The following is a 27,436-nucleotide window of genomic DNA, read 5'->3' on the forward strand; positions in this document are numbered from 1 at the left end:
TATGTGGCAAAAAAAAAAAACAATGCCAGAATCACTTGGATATGTGAAACCTGTTGGCCACTGTGCGATGTCACTTTTAATACTAGGGGCTGTTGTGGGATGTCACTATAACTGCTGGAGCCACTGTGGGATGTCACTTACCACTTAGGGCTGCTGTGGGATGTCACTTTTATTGCTGGGGGCTACTGTGGGATGTCACTTTTACTACTGGGGGCTGTTGTGGGATGTCACTATAACTGCTGGGGCCACTGTGGGATGTCACTTACCACTTAGGGCTGCTGTGGGATGTCACTTTTACTACTACGGGCAATGGTGGGATGTCACTATTACAACTGGGACTGCTGTGGCATGTCACTAATACTAGTGGGGCTGCTGTGGGATGTCAATATTACTACTGGGGGCTGCTGTGGGATGTCACTATTACTACTGGCACCACTGTGGGATGTCAATATTACCGCTGGGACTGCTGTGGGATGTCACTTTTGCTACTGGGGTCATTCTGGGATGTCATTATTACTGCTGGGACCGCTGTGGGATGTCATTATTATCGCTGGGACCGCTGTGAGATGTCACTACTTGTCACCATGCGGCAGTTGTTGGTCATCCCAGGACGGCGGTGTGCGGGGTCCCACGGTCAGGTCGCATCCCCCCGGCCTGTTGTTTGGCTGCTGGGGGCACGGGTGCCTGGTCCGCATGGACAGAGTGGTGCTGGTGGCGAATGGCGCGGGGTGTGCGCGCACCTGTGAGTGCAGCTGCCGTGCATGAGCTCACTTTTATTATATTCTGTTGGGAGTTGGCTGTCCCCCTCCCTCCGCCCCTGGGTGGAGGCTTTTGTTTAAACTTGCAATCACTGCCAGTTATTGGTTTCCCTCAGTATGCTAGCTAGACTGCCTCTGTTGGCCTCCTGCTTCTGTCAGCTTCGCTGCTATACTTTTGGGGGGGTTCCCCTCCCTCCCTTGCCGCCAGTGCTTCATTTGAAATATTAAAAGTTTTTTTCGCATTACTAAGGCAAAGACTCTTCTTTTGCCTGAGCTCGGCCTTTTAGGGGGTCTCCATGAGGGCGACCTCCCACAGCAGTAAGTACATCTTTCTAAAACGTGACCCTAAGTTGGGCTGGCAGAAGTTTGTGCACTTGTTGCAGAAACAACTCCACTTCAATAAATAGAACTGATTTTCAGTTGCAGAAATTTCCGCAAGAGCCGACCACCGCCCGGACACAGCAGACGTGCAATTTCCATTGTGTGAACTCTTTGGCGTTCCTGTATTGCTGTGGAATATTTCTGCTGCAGATCTCGCTATAAATCAAAAACCATCCATCCCCCAGAAGTTGTCGGGATCGAATAAAACTTTCTATGTGCGATCGTGCAAGCTTGTTGGCTGTAGAAGTTGGTGTCCCAGATGGTCCCATATATGTTCTATTGGCCATAAATCTGGCAACTGGGCAAAGTGTGACAATGATGTGGGGGCTTCCTGTGACCCCCTTGCTGTGTGCGGCCGAGCATTATCCTGCTGCCTCTTGGAAGCCGCCATGAGAGGAACACATGTGGCTGCAGGATGCCCTGAACGTATTGCTGAGCTGTCATTGCCCCCACTACTAGGGGTGACCGATTGTTGTATGCGATGCCCCCCAGGCCACCACAACAGCAGTGGGGGCAGTGTGCCGCTCCACAGCAAAGGCAGGATTGAGGCGCTCACCCCGAGGTCTCCAGACACGAGCAAGGCCGTCATCGGTGCCCAAACTAAAGCTGGCTTTGTCATTGAAAACAACCCTTTTCCACTCTGTAATAGTCCAGGTTACTTGTTCATGACACCACTGCAAATTGAACCATTTCTAGGGCCTCGGCTGGCAAGACTGTTCATATAATCCCGCCACAACGCTAATTTGCATATCTGCCTGAGATGTAACTGCATGCCGGGTTTTGCAGCAAAGCGACAATCCAATATAAATCGACAACAGAATGAGCAGGCTGTGTACTGCAGCTCATATAATGTGCGCAGCTCGCTCTGTACTCCGCTGCCAATCTTAATTGCGCAAATCCGCCACATGTGAATCCACCATAACGTTGCCCATGTTGTTGCACTCTTGTGCTTGTACACTTGCAGTTCTGTGGAGTCATTAAACTGGTTAGCTATTGCTGTAAATTTCTTACCTAACGCGCAGAGTTGGATCCGCCACTTCTGGTTGTGCTCTGACAAGAGGTCACACGGTATTGCAGCCTCCATTGTCAGTGACCTAATAAGATAGGGCTAGGTCCTTACTGTCCGCTACATCAATATCCACTGGTTGCCCAAAGGGAAAGGAGGAACACCACTGATCAACTATTGATGGCCCATTCTGAGGTTCGCTCATCAGTAGTGGAGTTCCTGAGAACCTCGTTAAAGGTATTCCGTGCCGTATAAATTGGCATGTGGTTTCATACATAGTTTTTCACAATCGCTGTCTGCACAATATATCAAATGCACTGATTTTCGACGGTTCCGCAAGCGGAAGAAAAATCACAGCATGCTGTATTTTACCACGGATTCCGCAGGTATAAGCTCCATTGATCTCTATGGATGCGTTTGATCAGCAGTGCATACACAATTAACATTGCGGATTTGTATAGATGTTGCTAGAAGTCCAGATGGTCTTAAATGATATAAAGAAAGCAGGAATTTGTGGTCAGACAATGCAGGATGGAGTCGGGGGGAGCAACACACTATCTAGCCTGCTGTCTGCAACCTCCACTTGTTCTTCTGGGCTCTTCTTCCAAAAGGTGTTTTTTTAAAAAAATGGTGTATACTACTTACAAAATAAGTAGTATAAACCTGCCGAGCCTGGAGAGCAGTATCAGAGCAGCACTTGCCACGACAGCACGAAAGAAAGTCGCCTGAGTGATGGGGGTGTATTTCCAGGCAGTTGGCCAAATTTCTGATGTCATTCCCTGCTTGCGTTCATTCTTCCACATGGACAATACGTTGTCAAAAGCTGTACACCTATGCGGAAAACCACGTGCATACGCGGCCATGCACTCACTTCCGCGGTCGTACATAGGTCCTCCGCTGCCGACCTGTTCTTGTGACCCCGGCCTTATGCCCATATGGGCAGATTTGGGTTTAGAATGATCTGTTTTGAAACGTTTGTTTAATGTTTCCTTTATTTTCTCTTCCAGATACTGAAGAATAAGACAACGCAGAAATCGAGATGATGTCTACAAGTAAGAAATATATTACATGTATGAAAAATAAATGCATACTTGTTAGAGGGAACCTGTTAGGTACTACAAGAACCAGGAACAAAGCTATGGCACTCATAGGACTGGGAACAAGTACCAGGGGTATGCTTCGTATACTTACCCAGCTGCCTGTTCCTGCGCTGTCACCAGTGGAAGTCGGCGCTCCTGACTTCAGTCAGTGTGCGGGGACTCCCATAGAGAACAGTAGCCATTTTTCCTTGAGACTGTAAGGCTGCGGTCCTACTGGGCATAAATCCCATCGAAATCTCACCGAAATGACCGCAGCGGGACTGTACATACATTCTGTGAGATTTCCGTGGCAGAAAGGTAGCTTCAGAACCCAGGTTTTGAAGCGGCTTCAGTGCCTGTATTCTTCTGTGGCTTTCTTTCCCCATAGAGAGGAGAGTGCCTACAGTGGAAACGGTGATGAAATTAACATGCCGTGGCTTTGAATTCCGCGTGGCATGTCAGCTTCCGCGTGGCTTGGCCGCAGCGACTTGTTCGCAGTGTGTGGACGAGAGTTTTTTGCAAATCTCATCCAATTTGCTGCTTGGGCTTCGATTTAAGATTGGAAATTCCCCAGCAATTCCGCCTCGTGTGAACCCAGCCTAAATGGTTAGGACAGGAGTGTTGAGATCTGGGGTGCTACACTTGCCTGCAGCGTCTGTTGTGCGGTGTTTCTGTGCACACCACAGTTGCAAAAAGCACTGTAAACCCCCAAAGTGTTTTGCGCTTGGGCTGTATGAGCCCGGCCTTGGGCTGAAAAAGACACATGCCCATCCAGTATAACATATTATCCTGCAATGTTGATCCAGAGGAAGGCCAAACGCCCCCCATGAGGTAGAAGCCAATTATCCTCATTTTCTGACTCTAAATCTGGGAATCGGAATAATCCATGGATCACTGACCTCAGGCAGAGAGTTCCATAGTCTCACTGCTCTTACAGTAAAGAACCCCCTTCTATAGATATAGAGGATGTCCTCTTGTTACAGTCACAGCACTGGGTATAAATAAAGTTCATCAAAACACTTGGTGCACATCGCTCTGAAGCACTCCTTACTTACACCAGCATAAAAAAACGGCGGTCTAAGTAACTTGCCATCCTGGTGCTCTATAGATGGGCCATATTTTGTTTAGAAACGTAGTGCACTCCTTCCATGTTATGTGTGTCTCAGTTGTCGACTTTAGCCAAATTGGCCTTATCTAAAATGTTCAATGAAAGGATCCCAGGACCCTCTTGTGGGAACCCTTCTGTATACGAATAAATGAATAGAAATAGCAGCACAAACTTTAAAAAAGTGTAACATTATTCACGTTTGTGCTGCTAGTATTCTTACTAACATAATGTTTTTAGGGGTCCTGAGATCATGTCATGTTGTTCTCCATTCAGATCTTATGTTCAGCTCTGCCCAGGGGGATCCTATTGGTCTCTTACTTCAGTAGTTTTATATAATGGCCAAGATAGGTTTCATCCAGGGGTTTCATTTTCGGGATTTTAAACAGACACCTTGACGGGACCCCTGGGCAGAGTCAAAAACGAGGTGTGAATGGAGTCTTCTATTTTACCAAATATATCACCCAAGACAAACATATAGCAGTAAATGACCTATATTCCTCTAAATAAGCTACAGGTATACAGTCAGCAAGATGAGCTGTCATCTCCTCTTTTATAACTGTGTGACAGAAGCCTCTAATCATCATCAGTAACTGTGTCTGTATGCCCCTCTTAACAGTTTCTGAGGTAGGGACCATGTAACATCAGCACACAGACTGAGAAACTGACTAGGAAATGAACACTTAAATCCAAGTAAATTTGACTGGCCAGAATTGAGATCACACGACCATCTAAGGAGAAAGAGGCCAGGAGTCTTGGTTAGAATAACCAACCTAGTTAACACACACTGTGTGTGTGTATATATGTATGTGTAATATATACACACACAGGGGGTCTAGCTACTGTACATATTTAATGAGAACATTTTCATTGGTGTGGCCCTTTAATAAAATAAGTGTCATTATTGCCCATAGCATCCTATCAGGTCACTACGTTTTCAGCCTTTGCTGGAAAAATAAAAGCTGGAATGTGATTGGTTGCTATTGTCAACAGTGATACATTTTGCGGATTTGTAGACCGGTCACTCAGTAAACAGCATTTTATTTCTTCCTTGCAGAACAAAAGACTTCAAGTAGCAAAGATGATGCTCCCCATGAATTAGAGAAACAGTTTGTTTTGCGGCTTCCCCAGGTATGATGCTCGTGGCATTACATCATTTGGTTTGGTATTGGACATTGTGCAAAATCTCACTATACAGTTTAGCCTGCAAATGACAACGGGCTGCTATTATCAGCTTGGGTTCTTCATGGTTCCTATTACATCTATTTATGACAAATTTATATTGAATCTTGTGAAAAAATGTTGTATGTCTTTTCTCCCAACACAGGATCACCTTCCGAGTTTCTTAAAGGGGTATTCCCAACTTAGCAAGTTATCACATATCAAAAGAATAGGGAATGACTTGCTATCAGTGGTGGTCCAACTGCTGTGACCTCCATTGATCCTGAGATATCACCCCTGGTGTGTTCTGAACTTTTGACAGTAGTGGCCACCACAACATTCACTTCAATGGGATATCTCTGGTGGATCCATTGAAATGAATGGAGTGGCGGTGCGCATGCAGCCACCGCTACCATAACTTAGTGATGGTTCCAGGGGTGAAACCCCCCGGTGGGACAACTCGTTTAGAGCTGTTCAAAGTTATTCTTTGCTTAATGAAAAGTCACATAACTTTCCAATATGCTTCTTGTGTCAATTCCTCTATGTTGTCAAGATCTCTGCTTAATAACATAGTATGTATGGCCGAGAAAAGACATATGTCCATCCAGTTCGGCCTGTTATCTCCCAATGTTGATCCAGCTTTTTGCTAATAAATGTGAAGCTTCATTGTTTACACCCAGGTGATAAAAATCTGATCTGGTCACATGATCATAACTCGTTACATGACACATTTCTTATAACTGTAAGCGATCCTGCAGTTGTTTATCAGTCATATGACCAAAACAGCCTCTAACCCCTTGAGGCCGATTTCATACGGCCAGGATAAACTCCCAAATCTTGCGCGAATATGAACCCCATTCTTTTGATTGAAGTCATATACACGAGCCATGTAAAAATTGTGGCATTCTCTAATTTTTCATGTTCCTCTGAATGCATCACCCATTGATTTCAATGAGAGCTTTAATGCCTCGCACGGCCATCGCATGCCATGTAATGTGCATGCAAGTGCAATGTGAGGTTTTTCCATTGAAATCAGTTGGAAACACTTCTCACGTGAGGATCGGAATTTCCCTGAAAAACTCCTCGCATCCGCGGGTAAATCACACATTCACGAGTGCAATATCGGGCCGAGTTTCACAGCCTGATGTTGCACTTGCCCATGCGTAGGTAGCCTAAGGCCTCCCTCACACAGACATTTGCAGAAACGCAGCGCTTTTAAATGCTGCACTTACTGCGGTTTCCGCAGCGCTGGCATGCATTTTGCCAGGGTTTTGGCTGCATTTTCAGCCCAGCTAAAAATGCAGCCAAGGAAGCTGGAAAAAGAAAGATACTCGCCTAGCTGGCACCCTCCGGGTCCCTGCCGCTGTTCTCCTGATTTCTGGGCAGGCTTCCAGGCACTTGTCAGTGCTGACAGATCATCGTTTGCTAGTAACAGGGTTTGAAGACCCCGCCTCCAGCAAGCTCAGCCAATCAGAGTCAGCGCTGGATGGATAAATTAGAGCCATTCATTGAATGGCCATGATTGGTTCATCGAGCGCTGGCTCTGATTGGCTCAGCCAGCGCTTGAGGAACGAATCAGAGCAATCTCTTGCTGGAGGCGGGGTCTGCAAACACAGTCACTAACAAAAGATGCTCTGTCGACAATGGCAAGTGCCCGGCAGCCAGCCCAGAGCTTCAGAGAGCAGCGGAAGGGACCCGAAAGGCACCAGCTAGGTGTGTATTGTTTTTTTGTTTGTTTGTTTCTTTTTTAGGTGGTGCAGCTAGGGCTTGCGTTTAGCGCTGCCAAAAACCTGGTACCAAGTTGTGGCACGTTTTCAGCAGCGCTGAAACTGCTACATATTCATTTCAATGGGCGACGCATGGCTGAAAACAGCCAAAGATAGAACAGCGTTGAAGGCTCTGCCATTTGCTGCTTGTGTGAGCAGCCCTATTGAAATGAATGGTTGTACAGTGTTTTGGACATACGGCTGCTGGGACGTAAAGCTATTGTGGTACAGCAAAATGTCTTCTCTACAGTAAATGTCTTAATGTCATTTATTGTGGAAAATTTACATAATCAGTTATGTATAGAAACCTTGCTGCGCCATAAAGATATGGCAGCTGTGGCCCTGCATGATTTCAAATTATTAGACTATTATTACTATTACATAGTGGGTCTACTGAGATACATACAGCACTGGCTGGATCCAATACCAAAGGCTGAAGAGGTTGTGCCACCTTATAAACTTATAGCCTATGCACAGGATAGGGGATAGCTTTATGATCGGTGGGGGTGCAACAGCTGCGACTCCCCTTGGATCCCGAGAACGAGATTCCAGTCTGTCCCAGAGTGAATGATGCGCAGGCGCGCTGTGGCTGCTTCCACCTTAATGACAGCGCCACAGATTGGCAAAGTGCTTGAACTGTGTAATCTCTGGCACTGTCATTGAATTGAATGTATTGGCAGTGTGCCTGTGCGACTTCCACTCCCTTTACTTGGGGACTGCATGGACCCCTGTTGGTGGGCTCGGTTGGAGTCCCAGCAGTCAGACCTCCACCAAGCATAAAGCTATCCACTTGATGGGGAATAACCGGTCATAGGGAGCTCCCTGCTGAAACTCCCTTGTGGGGCGATGGAAGGCTTCCACATCTTAATCTTTCTGACTTGCGGTACTGTTATGTTCCAGCCTCTTGATTGGCTGGAATCGGCACATGTGACGGGGCGGAGCTACGCGATGACGCGTACAAGGGGGCGGAGCCAAAAAGTCGCTGCTACCGAGCCGAAGGGAGAAGACCCATCTGCGCAAGCGCGTCTAAAAAAGCAAGACGCCGCCGAAATTAGACGGAGCCATGGAGACGGGGACGCCAGCAACGGAGCAGGTAAGTGAATAACTTCTGTATGGGTCATATTTAATGCACGATGTATATTACAAAGTGCATTAATATGGCCATACAGAAGTACTTAACCCCACTTGCTTTCGCGAGACAACCCCTTTAACCTGTTTAGTTATCCCTTACTTTAGTTTATATTCCTCTCAAAAAGTAGTTTTTTTCAATCAGCATATTTCCTGTATGATGAACCCTACCTGCAAGCTTTTTAGAGGAGGACACAAACTTCTAGCATAGGCAGTGCTGATGATTACTCTGCTGTCATATAATGATGATGAAGGTTGTCACAGCTCATCTTCCCATCTGTATACTGATGGTCTGTAGCTTATTTAGCAGAATATAGAAGGTAATGATAATCACACTATTCTCCCAACAGGCAGAGATGGTACAATCTCTAGCTCCTCATGTGATGTGCTGAAGCATTTTGGGATTGATGGCACAGAACAGTGAAATAGAAAGCGGTGATAAATTTCAGCATCAGGATGGTGTTTGCTAAGAATCGGTCACATGGAAGTGACTGTAATATACATAGAAGACTTCCAGAGTGTGACAGCCAATCATGTTTAGGGTGCAGGGATGGAAAAATGTGTTTTCGCTGGAGTGGCCCTTTAAAGCTTTAATGTAATTATTACATCTCTGTGTACAAGGGCTTATTCAGACGACGAATAAGCCCCCAGACTGTAAAATGTTGCAGTTCTTCTTCTTTATTATTTACTTCCAGTGGAAGCAGCGGCCTCGATTTCAAACTTGTTTTTCTAAAGAACGTATAAAAATAAAGGTTCACATCTAATGCTCGCAGTCAGAGATCTTTAAGAAAGTGATTCCAGAAACTGTATTGGAAATTTATAGAAGAATAGTCCTAATTTGGTGACACTTTCTCTGCTCTTTTGGTGTTTGTTGATTTATTATTATTTTCATTGCTGTTTTGGTCTATATTCCAATAAGAAGGAAATACTTATTTAAGGTGTTATTTGTCAGGGCCTGTTTGATAACTTTATGTACCACCTTATTTCGCCTTCTAGGAATACGCATCGACGGTGAGAAGGATGGTGCAGTCCGGCAACGTCAATGCAAAAGACAGACTATCGATTGAGTTGCATCGTAAGTAAAAACAGAAACGCAAGAATAGTTTATTGAAAGTGATTTTATACTCGTCACATTTGTATTCATCCTACCAAATACTAGTTAGTCTCAGAAGGTGAAAGACATAGGATGCTTCATTTCTTTCAATGTGTCCATAATACGGTACTTTTTGAGTTATAAACCATATTGACTATACACCAGGCACATGATTAGAGGCATAAGAAGGGGAAACATTTCAAGTCTTTCTATACAATACGGTATTTTATACTATTTTTATCAGCCACAAAGTTTTTGCTATTTAATAGAGATGAGCGAGCACCAAAATGCTCGGGTGCTCGTTACTCGAGTCGAACTTTTCGCGATGCTCGAGGGTTCGTTTCGAGTAACGAACCCCATTGAAGTCAATGGGCGACTCGAGCATTTTTGTATATCGCCGATGCTCGCTAAGGTTTTCATTTGTGAAAATCTGAGAAATTCAAGAAAGTGATGGGAACGACACAGAAACAGATAGGGCAGGCAAGGGACTACATGTTGGGCTGCATCTCAAGTTCCAAGGTCCCGCTATTAAGCCACAATAGCGGCAAGAGTGCCCCCCCTCCCAACTTTTTACTTCTGAGAAACCCTCATTAGCAAGGCATACCTCAGCTAAGCACCACACTACCTCCAACCAAGCACAATCACTGCCTGCATGACACTCCGCTGCCACTTCTCCTGGGTTACATGCTGCCCAACCCCCCCGCGCACGACACAGTGTCCACAGCGCAGACCAAAGTGTCCCTGCGCAGCCTTCAGCTGCCCTCATGCCACACGCTGGCCTCATAGGCACTCCATCCTCATGTCTATTTATAAGTGCGTGTGCTATGAGGAGGAACCGGAGGCACACACTGCAGAGGGTTGGCAGAGCCAGGCAGCGACCCTCTTTAAAGGGGGCGGGGGCGATAGCCCACAATGCTGTACAGAAGCAATGAGAACTCCAATCCTGTGCCACCTCCATCAGGATCTGCAAACGTGGGCATAGCAATGGGGAATCCATGTGCCACACACTATTCATTCTGTCAAGGTGTCGCATAGCTCAATCCACACTGCAAGGGGAAAGCCGTCAGCGCTCTGCCCCCTACCCAAGTCAGTCAGTGCCTTTGTGCCAGACAGGTCAAACACCGCAATGGGAACTAAGTTTGCACCAACAGCATAGGTGGGTCCTAGGAAACCCAAGGCATGAACCAAAAATTGATCTGGGCGGCCAAACATGGCAGACTTGCACCGCGCCCACGACATAGGCCTCGGCCCACAGCTTCAGCAATCCTAAGCAGGAAGCGGACTTTCACTGCACCCAGGACATAGGCCTCTGCACAAACCCTCAGCAATCGCGTGCCTACAGCGGACTCCAATGCTAGCGTAGCTGTGCACGTCTCTTTAGCGCTGTATTGATCCTGTAGTATGTCCCAATGCAGTGCCCCGGATAGTAGAGCTAATGTCAGATTAAATACAGCTGGGCTTTGGCCCACACTGCATGCCCCAGTCAGACTGGGGTTCTTTATAAGTAGACACAGGCAGGTACAACTCCGTTTGGACCGACAGCATGGGTGGGTCCCAGGAAGCCACCGGCGGTACATAAATAAATCCCATTGCAGTGCCCAGCACAGCTGAGGTAACGTCAGATTAAATGCAGGTGGGCTTCGGCCCACACTGCATGCCCCAGTCTGACCGGGGTTTTTAATACATAGACACAGGCAGGTACAAATCCCTAATGTGAAGTCCGTGTGGACCCAAAGCATGGGTGGCTCCCTGGAATACACCGCCGGTACATAAACAAATCCCATTGCAGTGCCCTGGACAGCAGAGCTAACGTCAGATACAATACAGGTGGGCTTCAGCCCACAGTGCATGCCCCCCATGTACCTTAACAGTAACCGCGTTGGTGGGAATGTGGTGGCGACTGCGGACCTAGTAGAGCGGTTTTATTTAGTTGGTTTTCGGAATGTGGCCAGGATTAAGTGGGCCGTGGCAGGGGGATGGTGGGGGGGCTCTCTTGTTGTGTCGGTAAAGGTGAAATTCTTGGACTGCCACCAGACGGACCAATGCAAAGGTATTTGCCAAGAATGTTTTCATTGTTGGAGGAGGAGGGGGATGTTTTTGAGGCACTACGTGTCCTCTCCACGTGTCCGTGGTTATATGCACTTTAACAGTAACCGCGTTGGTGGGAAATGGCCTCGCCGCCATCATGTCTTTGGGAAGCCTCCATTTCCACACCCCAGTGACATAGCATTAGCAGCGGTATAGGCAGAGCCCAGAATTAGTAGCATTTCAGCAGTAGCATTAGGGACAGGCCCCAGTAACATATCACTAGCAGCATTATAGGGGCAGCACAGTATTAGTTCGATTTCAGTAGTAGTAGCAGTCCAGACAGGCCCCAGTAACAATTCCGAAGCAGCAGTATAGGGGAAGCACAGTCTTGGGAAAGTACAGGCTCATAAAATGGAAGAATCTGTCTCAAAATGGCCGCTAGATACAAAATGGAGCATTATAAGATGTAAATAAGCTTGTGTGTAGTGAAACAATAATTCAAGCAGAAATAGCTTTAGAGCATGAGATTCGGTGCAATGTCTAATGATGTGTCTCTGTTCTTTTTCATGAGAACCAAGTCAGCACGCAGTTGTTATCAGAAGAAGCCCTCCCACACCTCCATTCGGAGACTTGGACAAAGGAACTGACTGTGCTACAGCCACCTGAATAACAAAGTGAATACAAGGGAGGACCAGGGAGGACCAAGATAACACTGGGAGAAACAGACACTTGAAAACATTACAGATATATTCTCACTACACTGATTGCTGAACAATGCATGATGCTTAATGTTTTTCTAACCCAATGAGATTAACCCCGTGACTAATGACGTATTCCTTTCCTGTATTAGAACTATACCAAAGTGAATAAACTTCCAGTGTACGCGCCTTAAGCAGAGTGGGCTGTATACTTGCCGCGGCTCATCTCTACATATCTGTGGGAACTGATAACTATAAATTATAAAGTTCTTGGCCTCCTTGATGCATCCAGGTACGAACTAATTTGGACCTCAAGACTTGAAAGGTTACGTGGCCGCGCAGCGGTCCTTAACAGTCTTGGTTCCATTCCAGTAATAGTAGCACTCAAGACAGGCCCCAGTAACAATTCCGAAGCAGCAGTATAGGGGGAGCACAGTCTTAGTTCCATTTCAGTAATAGTAGCACTCAAGACAGGCCCCAGTAACAATTCCGAAGCAGCAGTATAAGGGGAGCACAGTATTAGTTCCATTTCAGTAATAGTAGCACTCAAGACAGGCCCCAGTAACAATTCCGAAGCAGCAGTATAGGGGGAGCACAGTCTTAGTTCCATTTCAGTAATAGTAGCACTTAAGACAGGCCCCTGTAACAATTCCGAAGCAGCAGTATAGGGGGAGCACAGTCTTAGTTCCATTTCAGTAATAGTAGCACTCAAGACAGGCCCCAGTAACAATTCCGAAGCAGCAGTATAGGGGGAGCACAGTCTTAGTTCCATTTCAGTAATAGTAGCACTCAAGACAGGCCCCAGTAACAATTCCGAAGCAGCAGTATAGGGGGAGCACAGTATTAGTTCCATTTCAGTAGTAGTAGCAGTCAAGACAGGCCACAGTAACATTCCCGTTGCAGCAGTTTAGGGAGATAACAGTCTCTTTCACATTTCAGTAGTTGCAGTATAGACAAGGCCCCAGTTACATTTATGTAGCAAAAGTTTAGGCCAACCCCACACACCTTGCTGTACCATCAGTGCAGGCGAAGCCCATAACAATTACTAGGATTACACTGTAGGCGAGGGCCCAAAAAAATAGGTGTACCAACAGTACAAATGTACCTCAGAAAAATTGCCCATGCCCAACCAAGAGGGTAGGTGAAACCCATTAATCGCTTTGGTTACTGTGGCTTAATTTATAACTAGGCCTGGAGGCAGCCCAGTTAAAATAAAAATTGGTTCAGGTGCAACTTTCAACGCTTTAATGAGAATTGAAACGTATAAACGTTGTTTACAAAAGTAATATGACTGAGCCTTGTGGGCCTAAGAAAAATTGCCCGTTCGGCGTGATTACGTGAGGTTTCAGGAGGAGGAGCAGGAGGATGAATATAATGCACAGATTGATGAAGCTAAAAGGCCCCCGTTTTTTATGGTGATAGAGAACGATGCTTCCATCTGCGGGTGCAGCCTACGTATTGTTCAAGTACCGCTGCTGTCCGCTGGTGGAGAAGAGAAGTCTGGGAAAATTTAGGCTTTGTTCATCTTTATGATTGTAAGCCTGTCGGCACTGTCGGTTGACAGGCGGGTACGCTTATCCGTGATGATTCCGCCAGCCACACTAAACACCCTCTCTGACAAGACGCTAGCCGCAGGGCAAGCAAGCACCTCCAGGGCATACAGCGCGAGTTCAGGCCACGTGTCCAGCTTCGACACCCAGTAGTTGTACGGAGCAGAGGCGTCACGGAGGATGGTCATGCGATTGGCCACGTACTCCCTCGCCATCCTTTTACAGTGCTCCCGCCGACTCAGCCTTGACTGGGGAGCGGTGACACAGTCTTGCTGGGGAGCCATAAAGCTGTCAAAGGCCTTGGAGAGTGTTCCCCTGCCTGTGCTGTACATGCTGCCTGATCTCCGCGCCTCCCCTGCTGCCTGGCCCTCGGAACTGCGCCTTCTGCCACTAGGGCTGTGGGATGGGAATTTTACCATCAGTTTGTCCGCCAGGGTCCTGTGGTATAGCATCACTCTCGAACCCCTTTCCTCTTCGGGTATGAGAGTGGAAAGGTTCTCCTTATACCGTGGGTCGAGCAGTGTGTACACCCAGTAATCCGTAGTGGCCAGAATGCGTGTAACGCGAGGGTCACGAGAAAGGCATCCTAACATGAAGTCCGCCATGTGTGCCAGGGTACCTGGCACATGGCTGTCCTCACTAGAAAGATCACTTTCAGGATCCTCCTCCTCCGCCTCCTCCTCCTACACGCTGAAAGGATGACAGGCAAGCAACATGGGTACCCTCAGCAGTGGACCAAGCTGTCTCTTCCCCCTCCTCCTCATGCTCCTCCCCCTCCTCCTCCTCCTCCTCCTCCAAAACACGCTGAGATATAGACATGAGGGTGCTCTGACTATCCAGGGACATACTGTCTTCCCCCACCTCCGTTTCCAAGCGCAAAGCGTCTGCCTTCATGCTTTGCAGGCAGAGAACCTCTCAAGAGGCATAGCAGAGGAATGGTGACGCTAATGATTGCAGCATCGCCGCTCACCATCTGGGTAGACTCCTCAAAGTTTCCAAGGACCTGGTAGATGTCTGCCAACCAGGCCCACTCTTCTGTAAAGAATTGAGGAGGCTGACTCCCACTGTGCCGCCCATGTTGGAGTTGGTATTCCTCTATAGCTCTACGCTGCTCATAGAGCCTGGCCAACATGTGGAGCGTAGAGTTCCACCGTGTGGGCACGTCGCATAGCAGTCGGTGCACTGGCAGATTAAACCAATGTTGCAGGGTCCGCAGGGTGGCAGCGTCCGTGTTGGACTTGTGGAAATGTGTGCTGAGCCGGCGCACCTTTCCAAGCAGGTCTGACAAGCGTGGGTAGCTTTTCAGAAACCGCTGAACTACCAAATTAAAGACGTGGGCCAGGCATGGCACGTGCGTGAGGCTGCCGAGCTGCAGAGCCGCCACCAGGTTACGGCCGTTGTCACACACGACCATGCCCGGTTGGAGGCTCAGCGGCGAAAGCCAGCGGTCGGTCTGCTCTGTCAGACCCTGCAGCAGTTCGTGGGCCATGTGCCTCTTCTCTCCTAAGCTGAGCGGTTTCAGCACGGCCTGCTGACGCTTGTCCACCGCTGTGCTGCCACGCCGCGTGACACCGACTGCTGGCGACGTGCTGCTGCTGACACATCTTGATTGCGAGACAGAGGTTGCGTAGGAGGAGGAGGAGGAGGGTGGTTTAGTGGAGGAAGCATACACCGCCGCAGATACCACCACTGAGCTGGGGCCCGCAATTCTGGGGGTGGGTAGGACGTGAGCGGTCCCAGGCTCTGACTCGGTCCCAGCCTCCACTAAATTCACCCAATGTGCCGTCAGGGAGATATAGTGGCCCTGCCCGCCTGTGCTTGTCCACGTGTCCGTTGTTAAGTGGACCTTGGCAGTAACCGCGTTGGTGAGGGCGCGTACAATGTTGCGGGAGACGTGGTCGTGCAGGGCTGGGACGGCACATCGGGAAAAGTAGTGGCGACTGGGAACCAAGTAGCGCGGGGCCGCCGCCGCCATCATGTTTTTGAAAGCCTCCGTTTCCACAAGCCTATACGGCAGCATCTCCAGGCTGATCAATTTGGCTATGTGCACGTTTAACGCTTGAGCGTGCGGGTGCGTGGTGGCGTACTTGCACTTGTGCTCAAACAGTTGCGCTAGCGACGGCTGGACGCTGCGCTGAGAGACATTGCTGGATGGGGCCGAGAACAGCGGAGGTGAGCGTGTGGGTGCAGGCTGGGAGACGGGCGTGCCTGTGTCCTGAGAGGGGGGTTGGATCTCAGTGGCAGGTTGGGGCACAGAGGGAGAGGCAGTGGTGCAAACCGGAGACGGTGAATGGCCTTCGTCCCACCTTGTGGGGTGCTTGGCCATCATATGCCTGCGCATGCTGGTGGTGGTGAGGCTGGTGGTGGTGGCTCCCCGGCTGATCTTGGCGTGACAAACCTTGCACACCACAGTTCGTTGGTCGTCTGCACTCTCAGTGAAAAACTGCCACACCTTTGAGCACCTCGGCCTCTGCAGGGTGGTATGGCGCGAGGGGGAGCTTTGGGAAACAGTTGGTGGATTATTCGGTCTGGCCCTGCCTCTACCCCTGGCCACCACACTGCCTCTTCCAACCTGCCCTGCTGCTGCACTTGCCTCCCCCTCTGAAGACCTGTCCTCAGTAGGCGTAGCAAACCAGGTGGGAACAGTCACCTCATCGTCCAGCTGCTCTTCCTCCGAATCCTCTGTGCGCTCCACCCTCGGACTTACTGAAATTACTACTACCTGACTGATAGACAACTGTGTCTCATCGTCATCATCCTCCTCACCCACTGAAAACTCTTGAGACAGTTGCCGGACGTCCCCAGCCTCATCCCCCGGACCCCGGGAACTTTCCAAAGGTTGGGCATCGGTCACGACAAACTCCTCCGGTGGGAGAGGAACCATTGCTGCCCAATCTCGGCAGGGGCCCGAGAACAGTTCCTGGGAGTCTGCCTGCTCCTCAGAATGTGTCATTGTAATGGAGTGAGGAGGCTGGGAGGAAGGACGAGCAGCAGCCAGAGAATTCAGAGTTTCAGCTGTGGACGGCGTAGAAGACTGGGTGGTCGATAGATTGCTGGATGCACTTTCTGCCATCCACGACAGGACCTGCTCACACTGCTCAGTTTCTAATAAAGGTCTACCGCGTGGACCCATTAATTGTGAGATGAATCTGGGGACCCCAGAAACTTGCCTCTCTCCAAATCCCGCAGCAGTCGGCTGCGATACACCTGGACCAGGAGCTCGGCCTGTGCCCACACCCTGACTTGGGTCTCCACGTCCTTGTCCCTGTCCACGTCCTCTAGGCCTACCCCTACCCCTCAGCATGGTGTATTACGATTAGAGCAGAAACAGAATGCTGTAATTAAATGTGCCGCTTATTGGCCTGTGGTTGGAGGCTGACTTCGCTTACGGAACGCACAGCAGAGCCAGGAAACAATTATGCGCAAGGCTGGGTATTAATCAGCGACTACTCCCCCCAGCAGACACGGCGTAAACTGAAGACGGTCACTGCCAGGCCAAATATAGTATATTTTTAAACTTTTTGGGAAAAAGCCCACTGCCTCTGATATACACTGTATTTCGATTTCCCTGTTGGAGGCTGACTTCGCTTACAGAACGCACAGCCGAGCCAGGAAACAATTATGCGCAAGGCTGGGTATTAATCAGCGACTACTCCCCCCAGCAGACACGGTGTAAACTGAAGACGGTCACTGCCAGGTCAAATATAGTATATTTTTAAACTTTTTGGGAAAAAGCCCACTGCCTCTGATATACACTGTATTTCGATTTCCCTGTTGGAGGCTATCTATGCTTACGGAACGCACTGCAGAGCCAGGAAACAATTATGCACAAGGCTGGGTATTAATCAGCGACTACTCCCCCCAGCAGACACGGCGTAAACTGAAGACGGTCACTGCCAGGCCAAATATAGTATATTTTTAAACTTTTTGGGGAAAAGCCCACTGCCTCTGATATACACTGTATTTCGATTTCCCTGTTGGGGACTGACTTCGCTTACGGAATGCACTGCAGAGCCAGGAAACAATTATGTGCAAGGCTGGGTATTAATCAGCGACTACTCCACCCAGCAGACACGGCGTAAACTGAAGACGGTCACTGCCAGGCCAAATATAGTATATTTTTAAACTTTTTGGGAAAAAGCCCACTGCCTCTGATATACACTGTATTTCGATTTCCCTGTTGGAGGCTGACTTCGCTTACGGAACGCACAGCAGAGCCAGGAAATAATTATGCGCAAGGCTGGGTATTAATCAGCGACTACTCCCCCCAGCAGACACGGCGTAAACTGAAGACGGTCACTGCCAGGCCAAATATAGTATATTTTTAAACGTTTTGGGGAAAAGCCCACTGCCTATATAGCCAGTATACCTCTTTCCCTGCCTCACCAGTACTGCCCCTATACTCTGTAAAATGACTAGAGATGAGCGAGCACCAAAATGCTCGGGTGCTCGTTACTCGAGACGAAATTTTCGCGATGCTCGAGGGTTCGTTTTGAGTAACGAACCCCATTGAAGTCAATAGGCGACCCGAGCATTTTTGTATATCGCCGATGCTCGCTAAGGTTTTCGTTTGTGAAAATCTGGGCAATTCAAGAAAGTGATGGGAACGACACAGCAACGGATAGGGCAGGCGAGGGGCTACATGTTGGGCTGCATCTCAAGTTCACAGGTCCCACTATTAAGCCACATTAGCGGCAAGAGTGGGCCCCCCCCCTCCGAACAACTTTTACTTCTGAAAAGCCCTCATTAGCAATGCATACCTTAGCTAAGCACCACACTACCTCCAACAAAGCACAATCACTGCCTGCATGACACTCCGCTGCCACTTCTCCTGGGTTACATGCTGCCCAACCGCCCCCCCCCCGCACGACCCAGTGTCCACAGCGCACACCAAACTGTCCCTGCCCAGCCTTCAGCTGCCCTCATGCCACGCCACCCTCATGTCTATTTATAAGTCCGTCTGCCAGAGGAAAAGCAGGCACACACTGCAGAGGGTTGGCACGGCTAGGCAGCGACCCTCTTTAAAAGGGGCGGGCGATAGCCCACAATGCTGTACAGAAGCAATGAGAAATCCAATCCTGTGTCACCTCCATCTGGAGCTACACACGTGGGCATAGCAATGGGGAACCTATGTGCCACACACTATTCATTCTGTCAAGGTGTCTGCATGCCCCAGTTAGACCGCGGTTTTTTATAAATAGTCACAGCCAGGTACAACTCCGCAATGGGAATTCCATGTGCACCCACAGCATGGGTGGCTCCCTGGAACCCACTGGCTGTACATAAACGTATCCCATTGCAGTGCCCATCACAGCTGAGGTAACGTCCGATTAAATGCAGGTGGGCTTCGGCCCACACTGCATGCCCCAGTCAGACTGAGGTTCTTTAGAAGTGGACACATGCAGTTACAACTCCCTGTGGACCCACAGCATGGGTGGGTGCCAGGAAGCCACCGGCGGTACATAAATATATCCCATTGCAGTGCCCAACACAGCTGATGTAACGTCAGCTGTAATGCAGGTGGGCTAAAAATTGATTTGATTACACTGTAGGCGAGGGCCCCCAAAAATTGGTGTACCAACAGTACTAATGTACCTCAGAAAAATTGCCCATGCCCAACCAAGCGGGCAGGTGAAACCCATTAATCGCTTTGGTTAATGTGGCTTAATTGGTAACTAACTAGGCCTGGAGGCAGCCCAGTTAAAATAAAAATTGGTTGAGGTGAAAGTTTCAACGCTTTAATGAGCATTGAAACGTATAAAAATTGTTTAGAAAAATTATATGACTGAGCCTTGTGGGCCTGAGAAAAATTGCCCGTTCGGCGTGATTATGTGAGGTTTCAGGAGGAGGAGCCGGAGGAGGAGGAGGAATATTGTACACAGATTGATGAACCAAAAAGGTCACCGTTTTGGATGGTGATAGAGAACGATGCTTCCATCCGCGGGTGCAGCCTACGTATTGTTTAGGTATCGCTGCTGTCCGCTGGTGGAGAAGAGAAGTCTGGGGAAATCCAGGCTTTGTTCATCTTGATGAGTGTAAGCCTGTCGGCACTGTCGGTTGACAGGTGGGTACGCTTATCCGTGATGATTCCCCCAGCCACACTAAACACACTCTCTGACAAGACGCTAGCCGCAGGACAAGCAAGCACCTCCAGGGCATACAGCGCGAGTTCAGGCCACGTGTCCAGCTTCGACACCCAGTAGTTGTAGGGGGCAGAGGCGTCACGGAGGACGATTGTGCGATTGGCTACGTACTGCCTCACCATCCTTTCACAGTGCTCCCGCCGACTCAGCCTTGACTGGGGACCGGTGACACAGTCTTGCTGGAGAGCCATAAAGCTGGCAAAGGTCTTGGATAATGTTCCCCTGCCTGCACTGTACATGCTTCCTGATCTCTGCGCCTCCCCTGCTACCTGGCCCTCGGAACTGCGACTTCGGCCACTAGCGCTGTCGGATGGGAAGTTTACCAACAGTTTGTCCACCAGCGCCCTGTGGTATAGCATCATTCTGGAACCCCTTTCCTCTTCGGGAATGAGAGTGGAAAGGCTCTCCTTATACCGTGGGTCAAGCAGTGTGTACACCCAGTAATCCGTAGTGGCCAGAATGCGTGTAACACGAGGGTCACGAGAAAGGCATCCTAACATGAAGTCAGCCATGTGTGCCAGGGTACCTGTACACAACACATGGCTGTCCTCACTCGGAAGATCACTTTCAGGATCCTCCTCCTCCTCCTCCCCCTCCTCCTCCTCCTCTGGCCATACACGCTGAAAGGATGACAGGCAAGCAGCATCTGTCCCCTCAGCAGTGGGCCAAGCTGTCTCTTCCCCCTCCTCCTCATGCTCCTCCCCCTCCTCCTCCTCCTCTGGCCATACACGCTAAAAGGATGACAGGCAAGCAGCATCTGTCCCCTCAGCAGTGGGCCAAGCTGTCTCTTCCCCCTCCTCCTCATGCTCCTCCCCCTCCTCCTCCTCCTCCTCCTCCTCTGGCCATACACGCTAAAAGGATGACAGGCAAGCAGCATCTGTCCCCTCAGCAGTGGGCCAAGCTGTCTCTTCCCCCTCCTCCTCATGCTCCTCCCCCTCCTCCTCAACGCGCTGAGATATAGACATGAGGTTGCTCTGACTATCCAGCGACATACTGTCTTCCCCCGCCCCCGTTTCCGAGTGCAAAGCGTCTGCCTTTATGCTTTGCAGGGAACTTCTCAAGAGGCATAGCAGAGGAATGGTGACGCTAATGATTGCAGCATCCCCGTTCAGCATCTGGGTAGACTCCTCAAAGTTCCCAAGGACCTGGCAGATGTCTGCCAACCAGGTTCACTCTTCTGTAAAGAATTGAGGAGGCTGACTCCCACTACGCCGCCCATGTTGGAGTTGGTATTCCACAATAGTTCTACGCTGCTCATAGAGCCTGGCCAACATGTGGAGCGTAGAGTTCCACCGTGTGGGCACGTCGCACAGCAGTCGGTGCACTGGCAGATTAAACCGATGTTGCAGGGTCCGCAGGGTGGCAGCGTCCGTCTTGGAGTTGCGGAAATGTGCGCTGACCCGGCGCACTTTTCCGAGCAGGTATGACAAGTGTGGGTAGCTTTTCAGAAAGCGCTGAACCACCAAATTAAAGACATGGGCCAGGCATGGCACGTGCATGAGGCTGCCGAGCTGCAGAGCCGCCACCAGGTTACGAGCGGTCGGTCTGCTCTATCAGATCCTGCAGCAGTTCGTGGGCCGCGTGCCTCTTATCTCCTAAGCTGAGTAGTTTCAGCACGGCCTGCTGACGCTTGCCCACCGGTGTGCTGCAACGCCGCATGACACCGACTGCTGGCGACGTGCTGCTGCTGACACATCTTGATTGCGAGACAGCGGTTGCGTAGGAGGAGGAGGAGGAGGAGGAGGGTGGTTTAGTGGAGGAAGCATACACCGCCGCAGATACCACCACCGAGCTGGGGCACGCAATTCGGGGGGTGGGTAGGACGTGAGCGGTCCCAGGCTCTGACTCTGTCCCAGCCTCCACTAAATTGGAGACTGCCTGCCTGTGCTTGTCCACGTGTCTGTTGTTAAGTGGACCTTGGCAGTAAGCGCGTTGGTGAGGGCGCGTACAATGTTGCGGGAGACGTGGTCGTGCAGGCCTGGGACGGCACATCGGGAAAAGTAGTGGCGACTGGGAACTAAGTAGCGCGGGGCCGCCGCCGCCATCATGCTTTTGAAAGCCTCCGTTTCCACAAGCCTATAAGGCAGCATCTCCACGCTGATCAATTTGGCAATGTGCACGGTTAACGCTTGAGCGTGCGGGTGCGTGGCGGCGTACTTGCGCTCGCGCTCAAACAGTGGCGCTAGCGACGTCTGGACGCTGCACTGAGAGACATTGCTGGATGGGGCCGAGGACAGCGGAGGTGATGGTGTGGGTGCAGGCCAGGAGACGGTAGTGCCTGTGTCTTCAGAGGGGGGTTGGATCTCAGTGGCAGGTTGGGGCACAGGGGGAGAGGCAGTGGTGCAAACCGGAGGCGGTGAACGGGCATCGTCCCACCTTGTGGGGTGCTTGGCCATCATATGCCTGCGCATGCTGGTGGTGGTGCCTCCCCAGCTGATCTTGGCGCGACAAAGGTTGCACACCACTGTTCGTCGGTCGTCAGGCGTCTCTGTGAAAAACTGCCACACCGTAGAGCACCTTGACCTCTGCAGGGTCGCATGGCGCGAGGGGGCGGTTTGGGAAACAGTTGGTGGATTATTCGGTCTGGCCCTGCCTCTACCCCTGGCCAATGCACTGGCTCGGCCTGTGCCCACACCCTGACTTGGGCCTCGGTGTCCTCGCCCGCGTCCTCTAGGCCTACCCCTACCCCTCAGCATGCTGTATTACCAGTAGTGCAGAAACAGAACGTTGTAATTTAATGTGCCGCTTATTGGCCTGTGGTTAGAGGCTGACTTCGTTTACGGAACGCCAGGAAATAATTTGGCGCAAGCCTGCTGTAACACTTAGCTGGCTGCGTATGATTTTGTTGTAGAACTACTACACGCAGCACACACAGACCCAGAACAATGAGCACAGTGACAGGCAGGCCAAATAGATTTTTTGCCCAATATTTTTTGGAAAAGACCCACTGCCTATATTCAAGGAATATATGTCTTCTGTCCCTGGAGTATTTCACTGAACTGCAGAGTGTTGCACTGTGGACTGCAATACTGCAGTAATTTCAGAGCCCAGACAGAGCCAGGAAATAATTTGGCGCAAGCCTGCTGTAACACTTAGCAGGCTGCGTATGATTTTGCTGTAGAACTACTACACCCAGCACACACAGTCCCAGAACACTGAGCACAGTGACAGGCAGGCCAAATAGATTTTTTGCCCAATATTTTTTGGAAAAGACCCACTGCCTATATTCAATCAATAATATTTATATGTCTTCTGTCCCTGCCTAACCACCACTTCTGTCCCTGGAGTATTACTGCAGGGCGCAATGCTCTGCACAGCCGATTTGAAAAAAAAAAAAAAAGTGCAACACTGCAAAAAGCAGCCTCCACAGTACTGCACACGGTTAGATGTGGCCTTAAGAAGGACCGTTGGGGTTCTTGAAGCCTACAATCACTCCTAACACTCTCCCTGCCTAACCACCACTTCTGTCCCTGGAGTATTACTGCAGGGCGCAATGCTCTGCACGGCCGATTTGGAAAAAAAAAAAAGTGCAACACTGCAAAAAGCAGCCTCCACAGTACTGCACACGGTTAGATGTGGCCCTAAGAAGGACCGTTGGGGTTCTTGAAGCCTACAATCACTCCTAACACTCTCCCTATACCAGCTCCAACACAACAGCACTTTCCCTCAGCTAAGTCAGAACGCATCTGTGGCGAGCCGCGGGAGATGCCGATTTTTATACTCGGGTGACACCTGATCTCGCCAGCCACTCACTGCAGGGGGGTGGTATAGGGCTTGAACGTCGCAGGGGGAAGTTGTAATGCCTTCCCTGTCTTTCAATTGGCCAGAAAAGCGCGCTAACGTCTCAGAGATGAAAGTGAAAGTAACTCGAACATCGCGTGGTGCTCATCTCTAAAAATGACTGCAGACTGAGGACGCTATGGTCTGCACGCCCGATATACAAAAAAAAATAAAAAATTGTGCAACACTGCTAAAAGCAGCCTCAACAGTACTGCACACGGTCAGATGTGGCCCTAAGAAGGACCGTTGGGGTTCTTGAAGACGAATATAACACCAAACAGTCTCCCTATAGCAGCTACAGCAAGACAGCACTTTCCCTGATCTCTGTCACCATGCATCTGTGGTGAGCCGCGGGCGGGGCACATTTAAATACTCAGGTGTCATCTGATCTCCCCAGTCACTCACTGCAGGGGGGTGGGATAGGGCTGGAATGTCACAGGAGGAAGTTGTAATGCCTTCCCTGTGTTTCTATTGGCCAGAAAAGCCAATTTCTCAGGGAACGAAATGTAATGGAGTCGAGCACCGCGTGGTGCTCGTCTCGAGTAACGAGCATCTCGAACACCCTAATACTCGAACGAGTATGCTCGCTCATCTCTACTATTTAACCAGCAGAAATGGAATATGGCTGAAAGCTGTCTGGTTAAGTCTGAAGATTTGTGAAGCATAAAGGTGTTAATAATAAATACTGTGACTGTTTTACAGCTGATGGCCGTCATGGGATCGTGCGTGTTGATAGGGTTCCACTTGCTGCAAAGTTAGTTGATGTTCCATGTGTATTAGAGTGTCTGAAAACCATTGACAAGAAGACTTTCTACAAGACTGCTGACATTTGTCAGGTAAGGCCTTTTTTTGCCAGAAGGACTTTAAAGGGGTTATTTGGCTTCTAGGAAAAGAGATGCGAATGTTATATAAAAATGGGGAAAAAGCCAACAAAAAATGCTACTCCACTCTTTAATCCTCTGCCGATCGAGTGCAGATCCTCCTGTAGTCCCTGTTGGTCTTTGTTTATCAACTGCCTTGGTGTTCACATGTCATACTACTGAGCCATGGAAATTCAGAAAATGCTGAAATCTAGAAGGTACAGCTAAGTAGCGGCAACCTGTACCTTATCTGCTCCTTTGGACCCACTTCTTCATCCCGTGCAGCCGCAGATCGGCTGCTGTGCTTACATGTATCACTTCTGCAGTATGCACAACAGCAGACTGTTCCCTACAACTTCCATCATACATAGAGCTTGTTTACCGGCCAGCTCCGCCCCCAGCTCTCAGGTCCTACAACTTACCAGCACCAACCTCCCACTCATTCAGGGAAAGCCTGCTGAATCCAACAGACCGGACCTTCCAGCACTCTGAACTGCACATGAGCAATACAGTGCAGTACTTCCGCTCCTGTCCTCCCATCATGCACTGCTCACAGGATATGTTGGAGGCTATGGACAAGGGAGGAAGTAGCAAATGGGGACAAGATGTCAGAGGAAGTGGAGATATTTTTCAGACGGAGGGTTACAGGGCATAGAAAATTAAGAAAGTAGCCAGACCAGTAAACCTATTACAGAGGACTTATTGTGATGTACACTAAATGTTATAATGTTAGTCTGTGCTGGAATACCCCTTTAAGTAATGGCACATGATTGAAGACATAAATAGCTTTTGTTTTTTTATTCTATGATGATGGCATTTTTTTTAATACCTAGATGGCTCCTTTAATGCATCTGTAAATAGGATTTCAATTTGTACTGATTAATTTTCTTAATTTATTTTAGATGTTAGTTTGTACCCTTGATGGAGACCTTTACCCTCCTCTAGAGGACCAACTGGAACAAGTGACCCAAAGGCCATCAAAAAGAAAGACCGGGACAGAGAAAAGAAGTTTATTTGGAATCATGGAAGTAAGTGTCTCCATTTTTATGTCAGGGCGAAGGCTGGTCATTTTAGTCTTTCGACGCTTTTCGGTGCAGCTTAAAGTGAAAATAAATGCCAAAGGCATTAACAGCAGGTGCCACATAATTTCCGGCATGGCAAAGTCTTGTGGGGCTTAGAAGTGCGGTGATTCAGAGTGGCGTCACTTCATGTCAGTGCCATTTTGGAGCAGCCTCTCATGCTGTTACTGGAGGTGGTTCTGAGTGGTGGCATGGTTTCCAGGCGCCCCTTTTTTTCTGCACGTGGTGCTATAATTATTTTAGAGGGCTCCTCAGGAGACGGGTCCTTGTGTCGCCCTCCTACCCCAGGACAGTGGAGCGCTACAGATAAAGCTTGGTCTCTGGCGTCCGAGACCATCTGCAACGGCCAGCCCCTAATAAAATATTGGACATTAGAGAGGTCTCTCTTGATGAAATTTGTAGGGCAACTACCTGCAGTTCTACGCACACCTTCTGTAAACCTCATAGGCTCCAGCTGAACCCAGTATCAGATTAATTCTTTTGATAACAAGTTTAGCAGGCTGCCATACCCCCTTCAGGCTAGGACACACCGAACAGAAATCTTGTGGAAAGTCCGCAGTGGGACCAAACGGAAATTCCTTGCGATTTCTGCAGTGGAAAGGCTGCTACTAGAGATGAGCGAACGTGTTCGTCCGAGCTTGATATTCGTGCGAATATTAGGGTATTCGGGATGTTCGTTATTCGTAACGAACACCATGCGGTGTTCGGGTTACTTTCACTTCCTTCCCTGAGACGTTAGCGCGCTTTTCTGGCCAATTGAAAGACAGGGAAGGCATTACAACTTCCCCCTGTGTTGTTCCAGCCCTATACCACCCCCCTGCTGTGAGTGGCTGGGGTGATCAGGTGTCCGCCGAATATAAAAGTCGGCCCCTCCCGCGGCTCGCCTCAGATGCCGTGTGAGTTAGATGAGGGACAGTGCTGTTTGTACCGGAGCTGCTGTAGGGAAAGAATTGGTAGTTAGTGTAGGCTTCAAGACCCCCAAAGGTCCTTATTAGGGCCACTGATAGCTGTGTGTTGGCTGCTGTTAGCAGTGGCAATTATTTTTTTTCTCAAAATCGCCTCTGCAGAGCGTTGCACCCGGCATTAGGGACAGAAGTGCTGCATAGGCAGGGAGAGTGTTAGGAGTGAGTGTAGCCTTCAAGAACCTCAACGGTCCTTTCTAGGGCCATATTTAACCGTGTGCAGTACTGTGCTGGCTGCTGTTAGCTGTGCTGCATTTTTTTTTTCTTCTCAAAATCGCCTCTGCAGAGCATTGCACCCTCCATTGATACTGCAGGGAAAGAATTGTGTAGGCAGGGCCACAACACAGTTATTATTCATTGAATATACGCAGTGCTGCCTTTTGGTGGAAAAAAACTGAAAATAATTCTATTTGTCCTGCCTCTGTCCGTCCTAAGGGCGGTGGACACGTGTCGGCTGCGTGTGCAACGTTTAAAAATCAGACGCACCCAGCTACGTTTTACTCCTGGCTTCGCCATTTGCTTTCCTTAATTGGGAAAAAAAATACCTGCTCTGCCAGAGTTAATAACTCTGCTACCCTCACGTTCTGTGCCACATTAGCAGGGCCACAGCACAGTTATTAAACTTCTCATGTTCATTGAATATACACAGTGCTGCCTTTTGGTGGAAAAAAACTGAAAATAATTCTATTTGTCCTGCCTCTGTCCGTCCTAAGGGCGGTGGACACGTGTCGGCTGCGTGTGCAACGTTTAAAAATCAGACGCACCCAGCTATGTTTTACTCCTGGCTTCGCCATTTGCTTTCCTTAATTGGGAAAAAAAATACCTGCTCTGCCAGAGTTAATAACTCTGCTACCCTCAC

General features: G+C 49.3%; 1 pseudogene; it reads left to right on the forward strand.

Moving 5' to 3' along the window:
• Nucleotides 1–3,169: 3,169 nt before the first annotated feature.
• The window catches only part of LOC136580438 (transcription initiation factor TFIID subunit 7-like), a 49,688-nt pseudogene continuing 25,421 nt past the window's right edge, over nucleotides 3,170–27,436 (forward strand).

This window comes from Eleutherodactylus coqui, chromosome 10 (assembly GCF_035609145.1).
Source record: "Eleutherodactylus coqui strain aEleCoq1 chromosome 10, aEleCoq1.hap1, whole genome shotgun sequence".
NCBI lineage: Eukaryota > Metazoa > Chordata > Amphibia > Anura > Eleutherodactylidae > Eleutherodactylus > Eleutherodactylus coqui.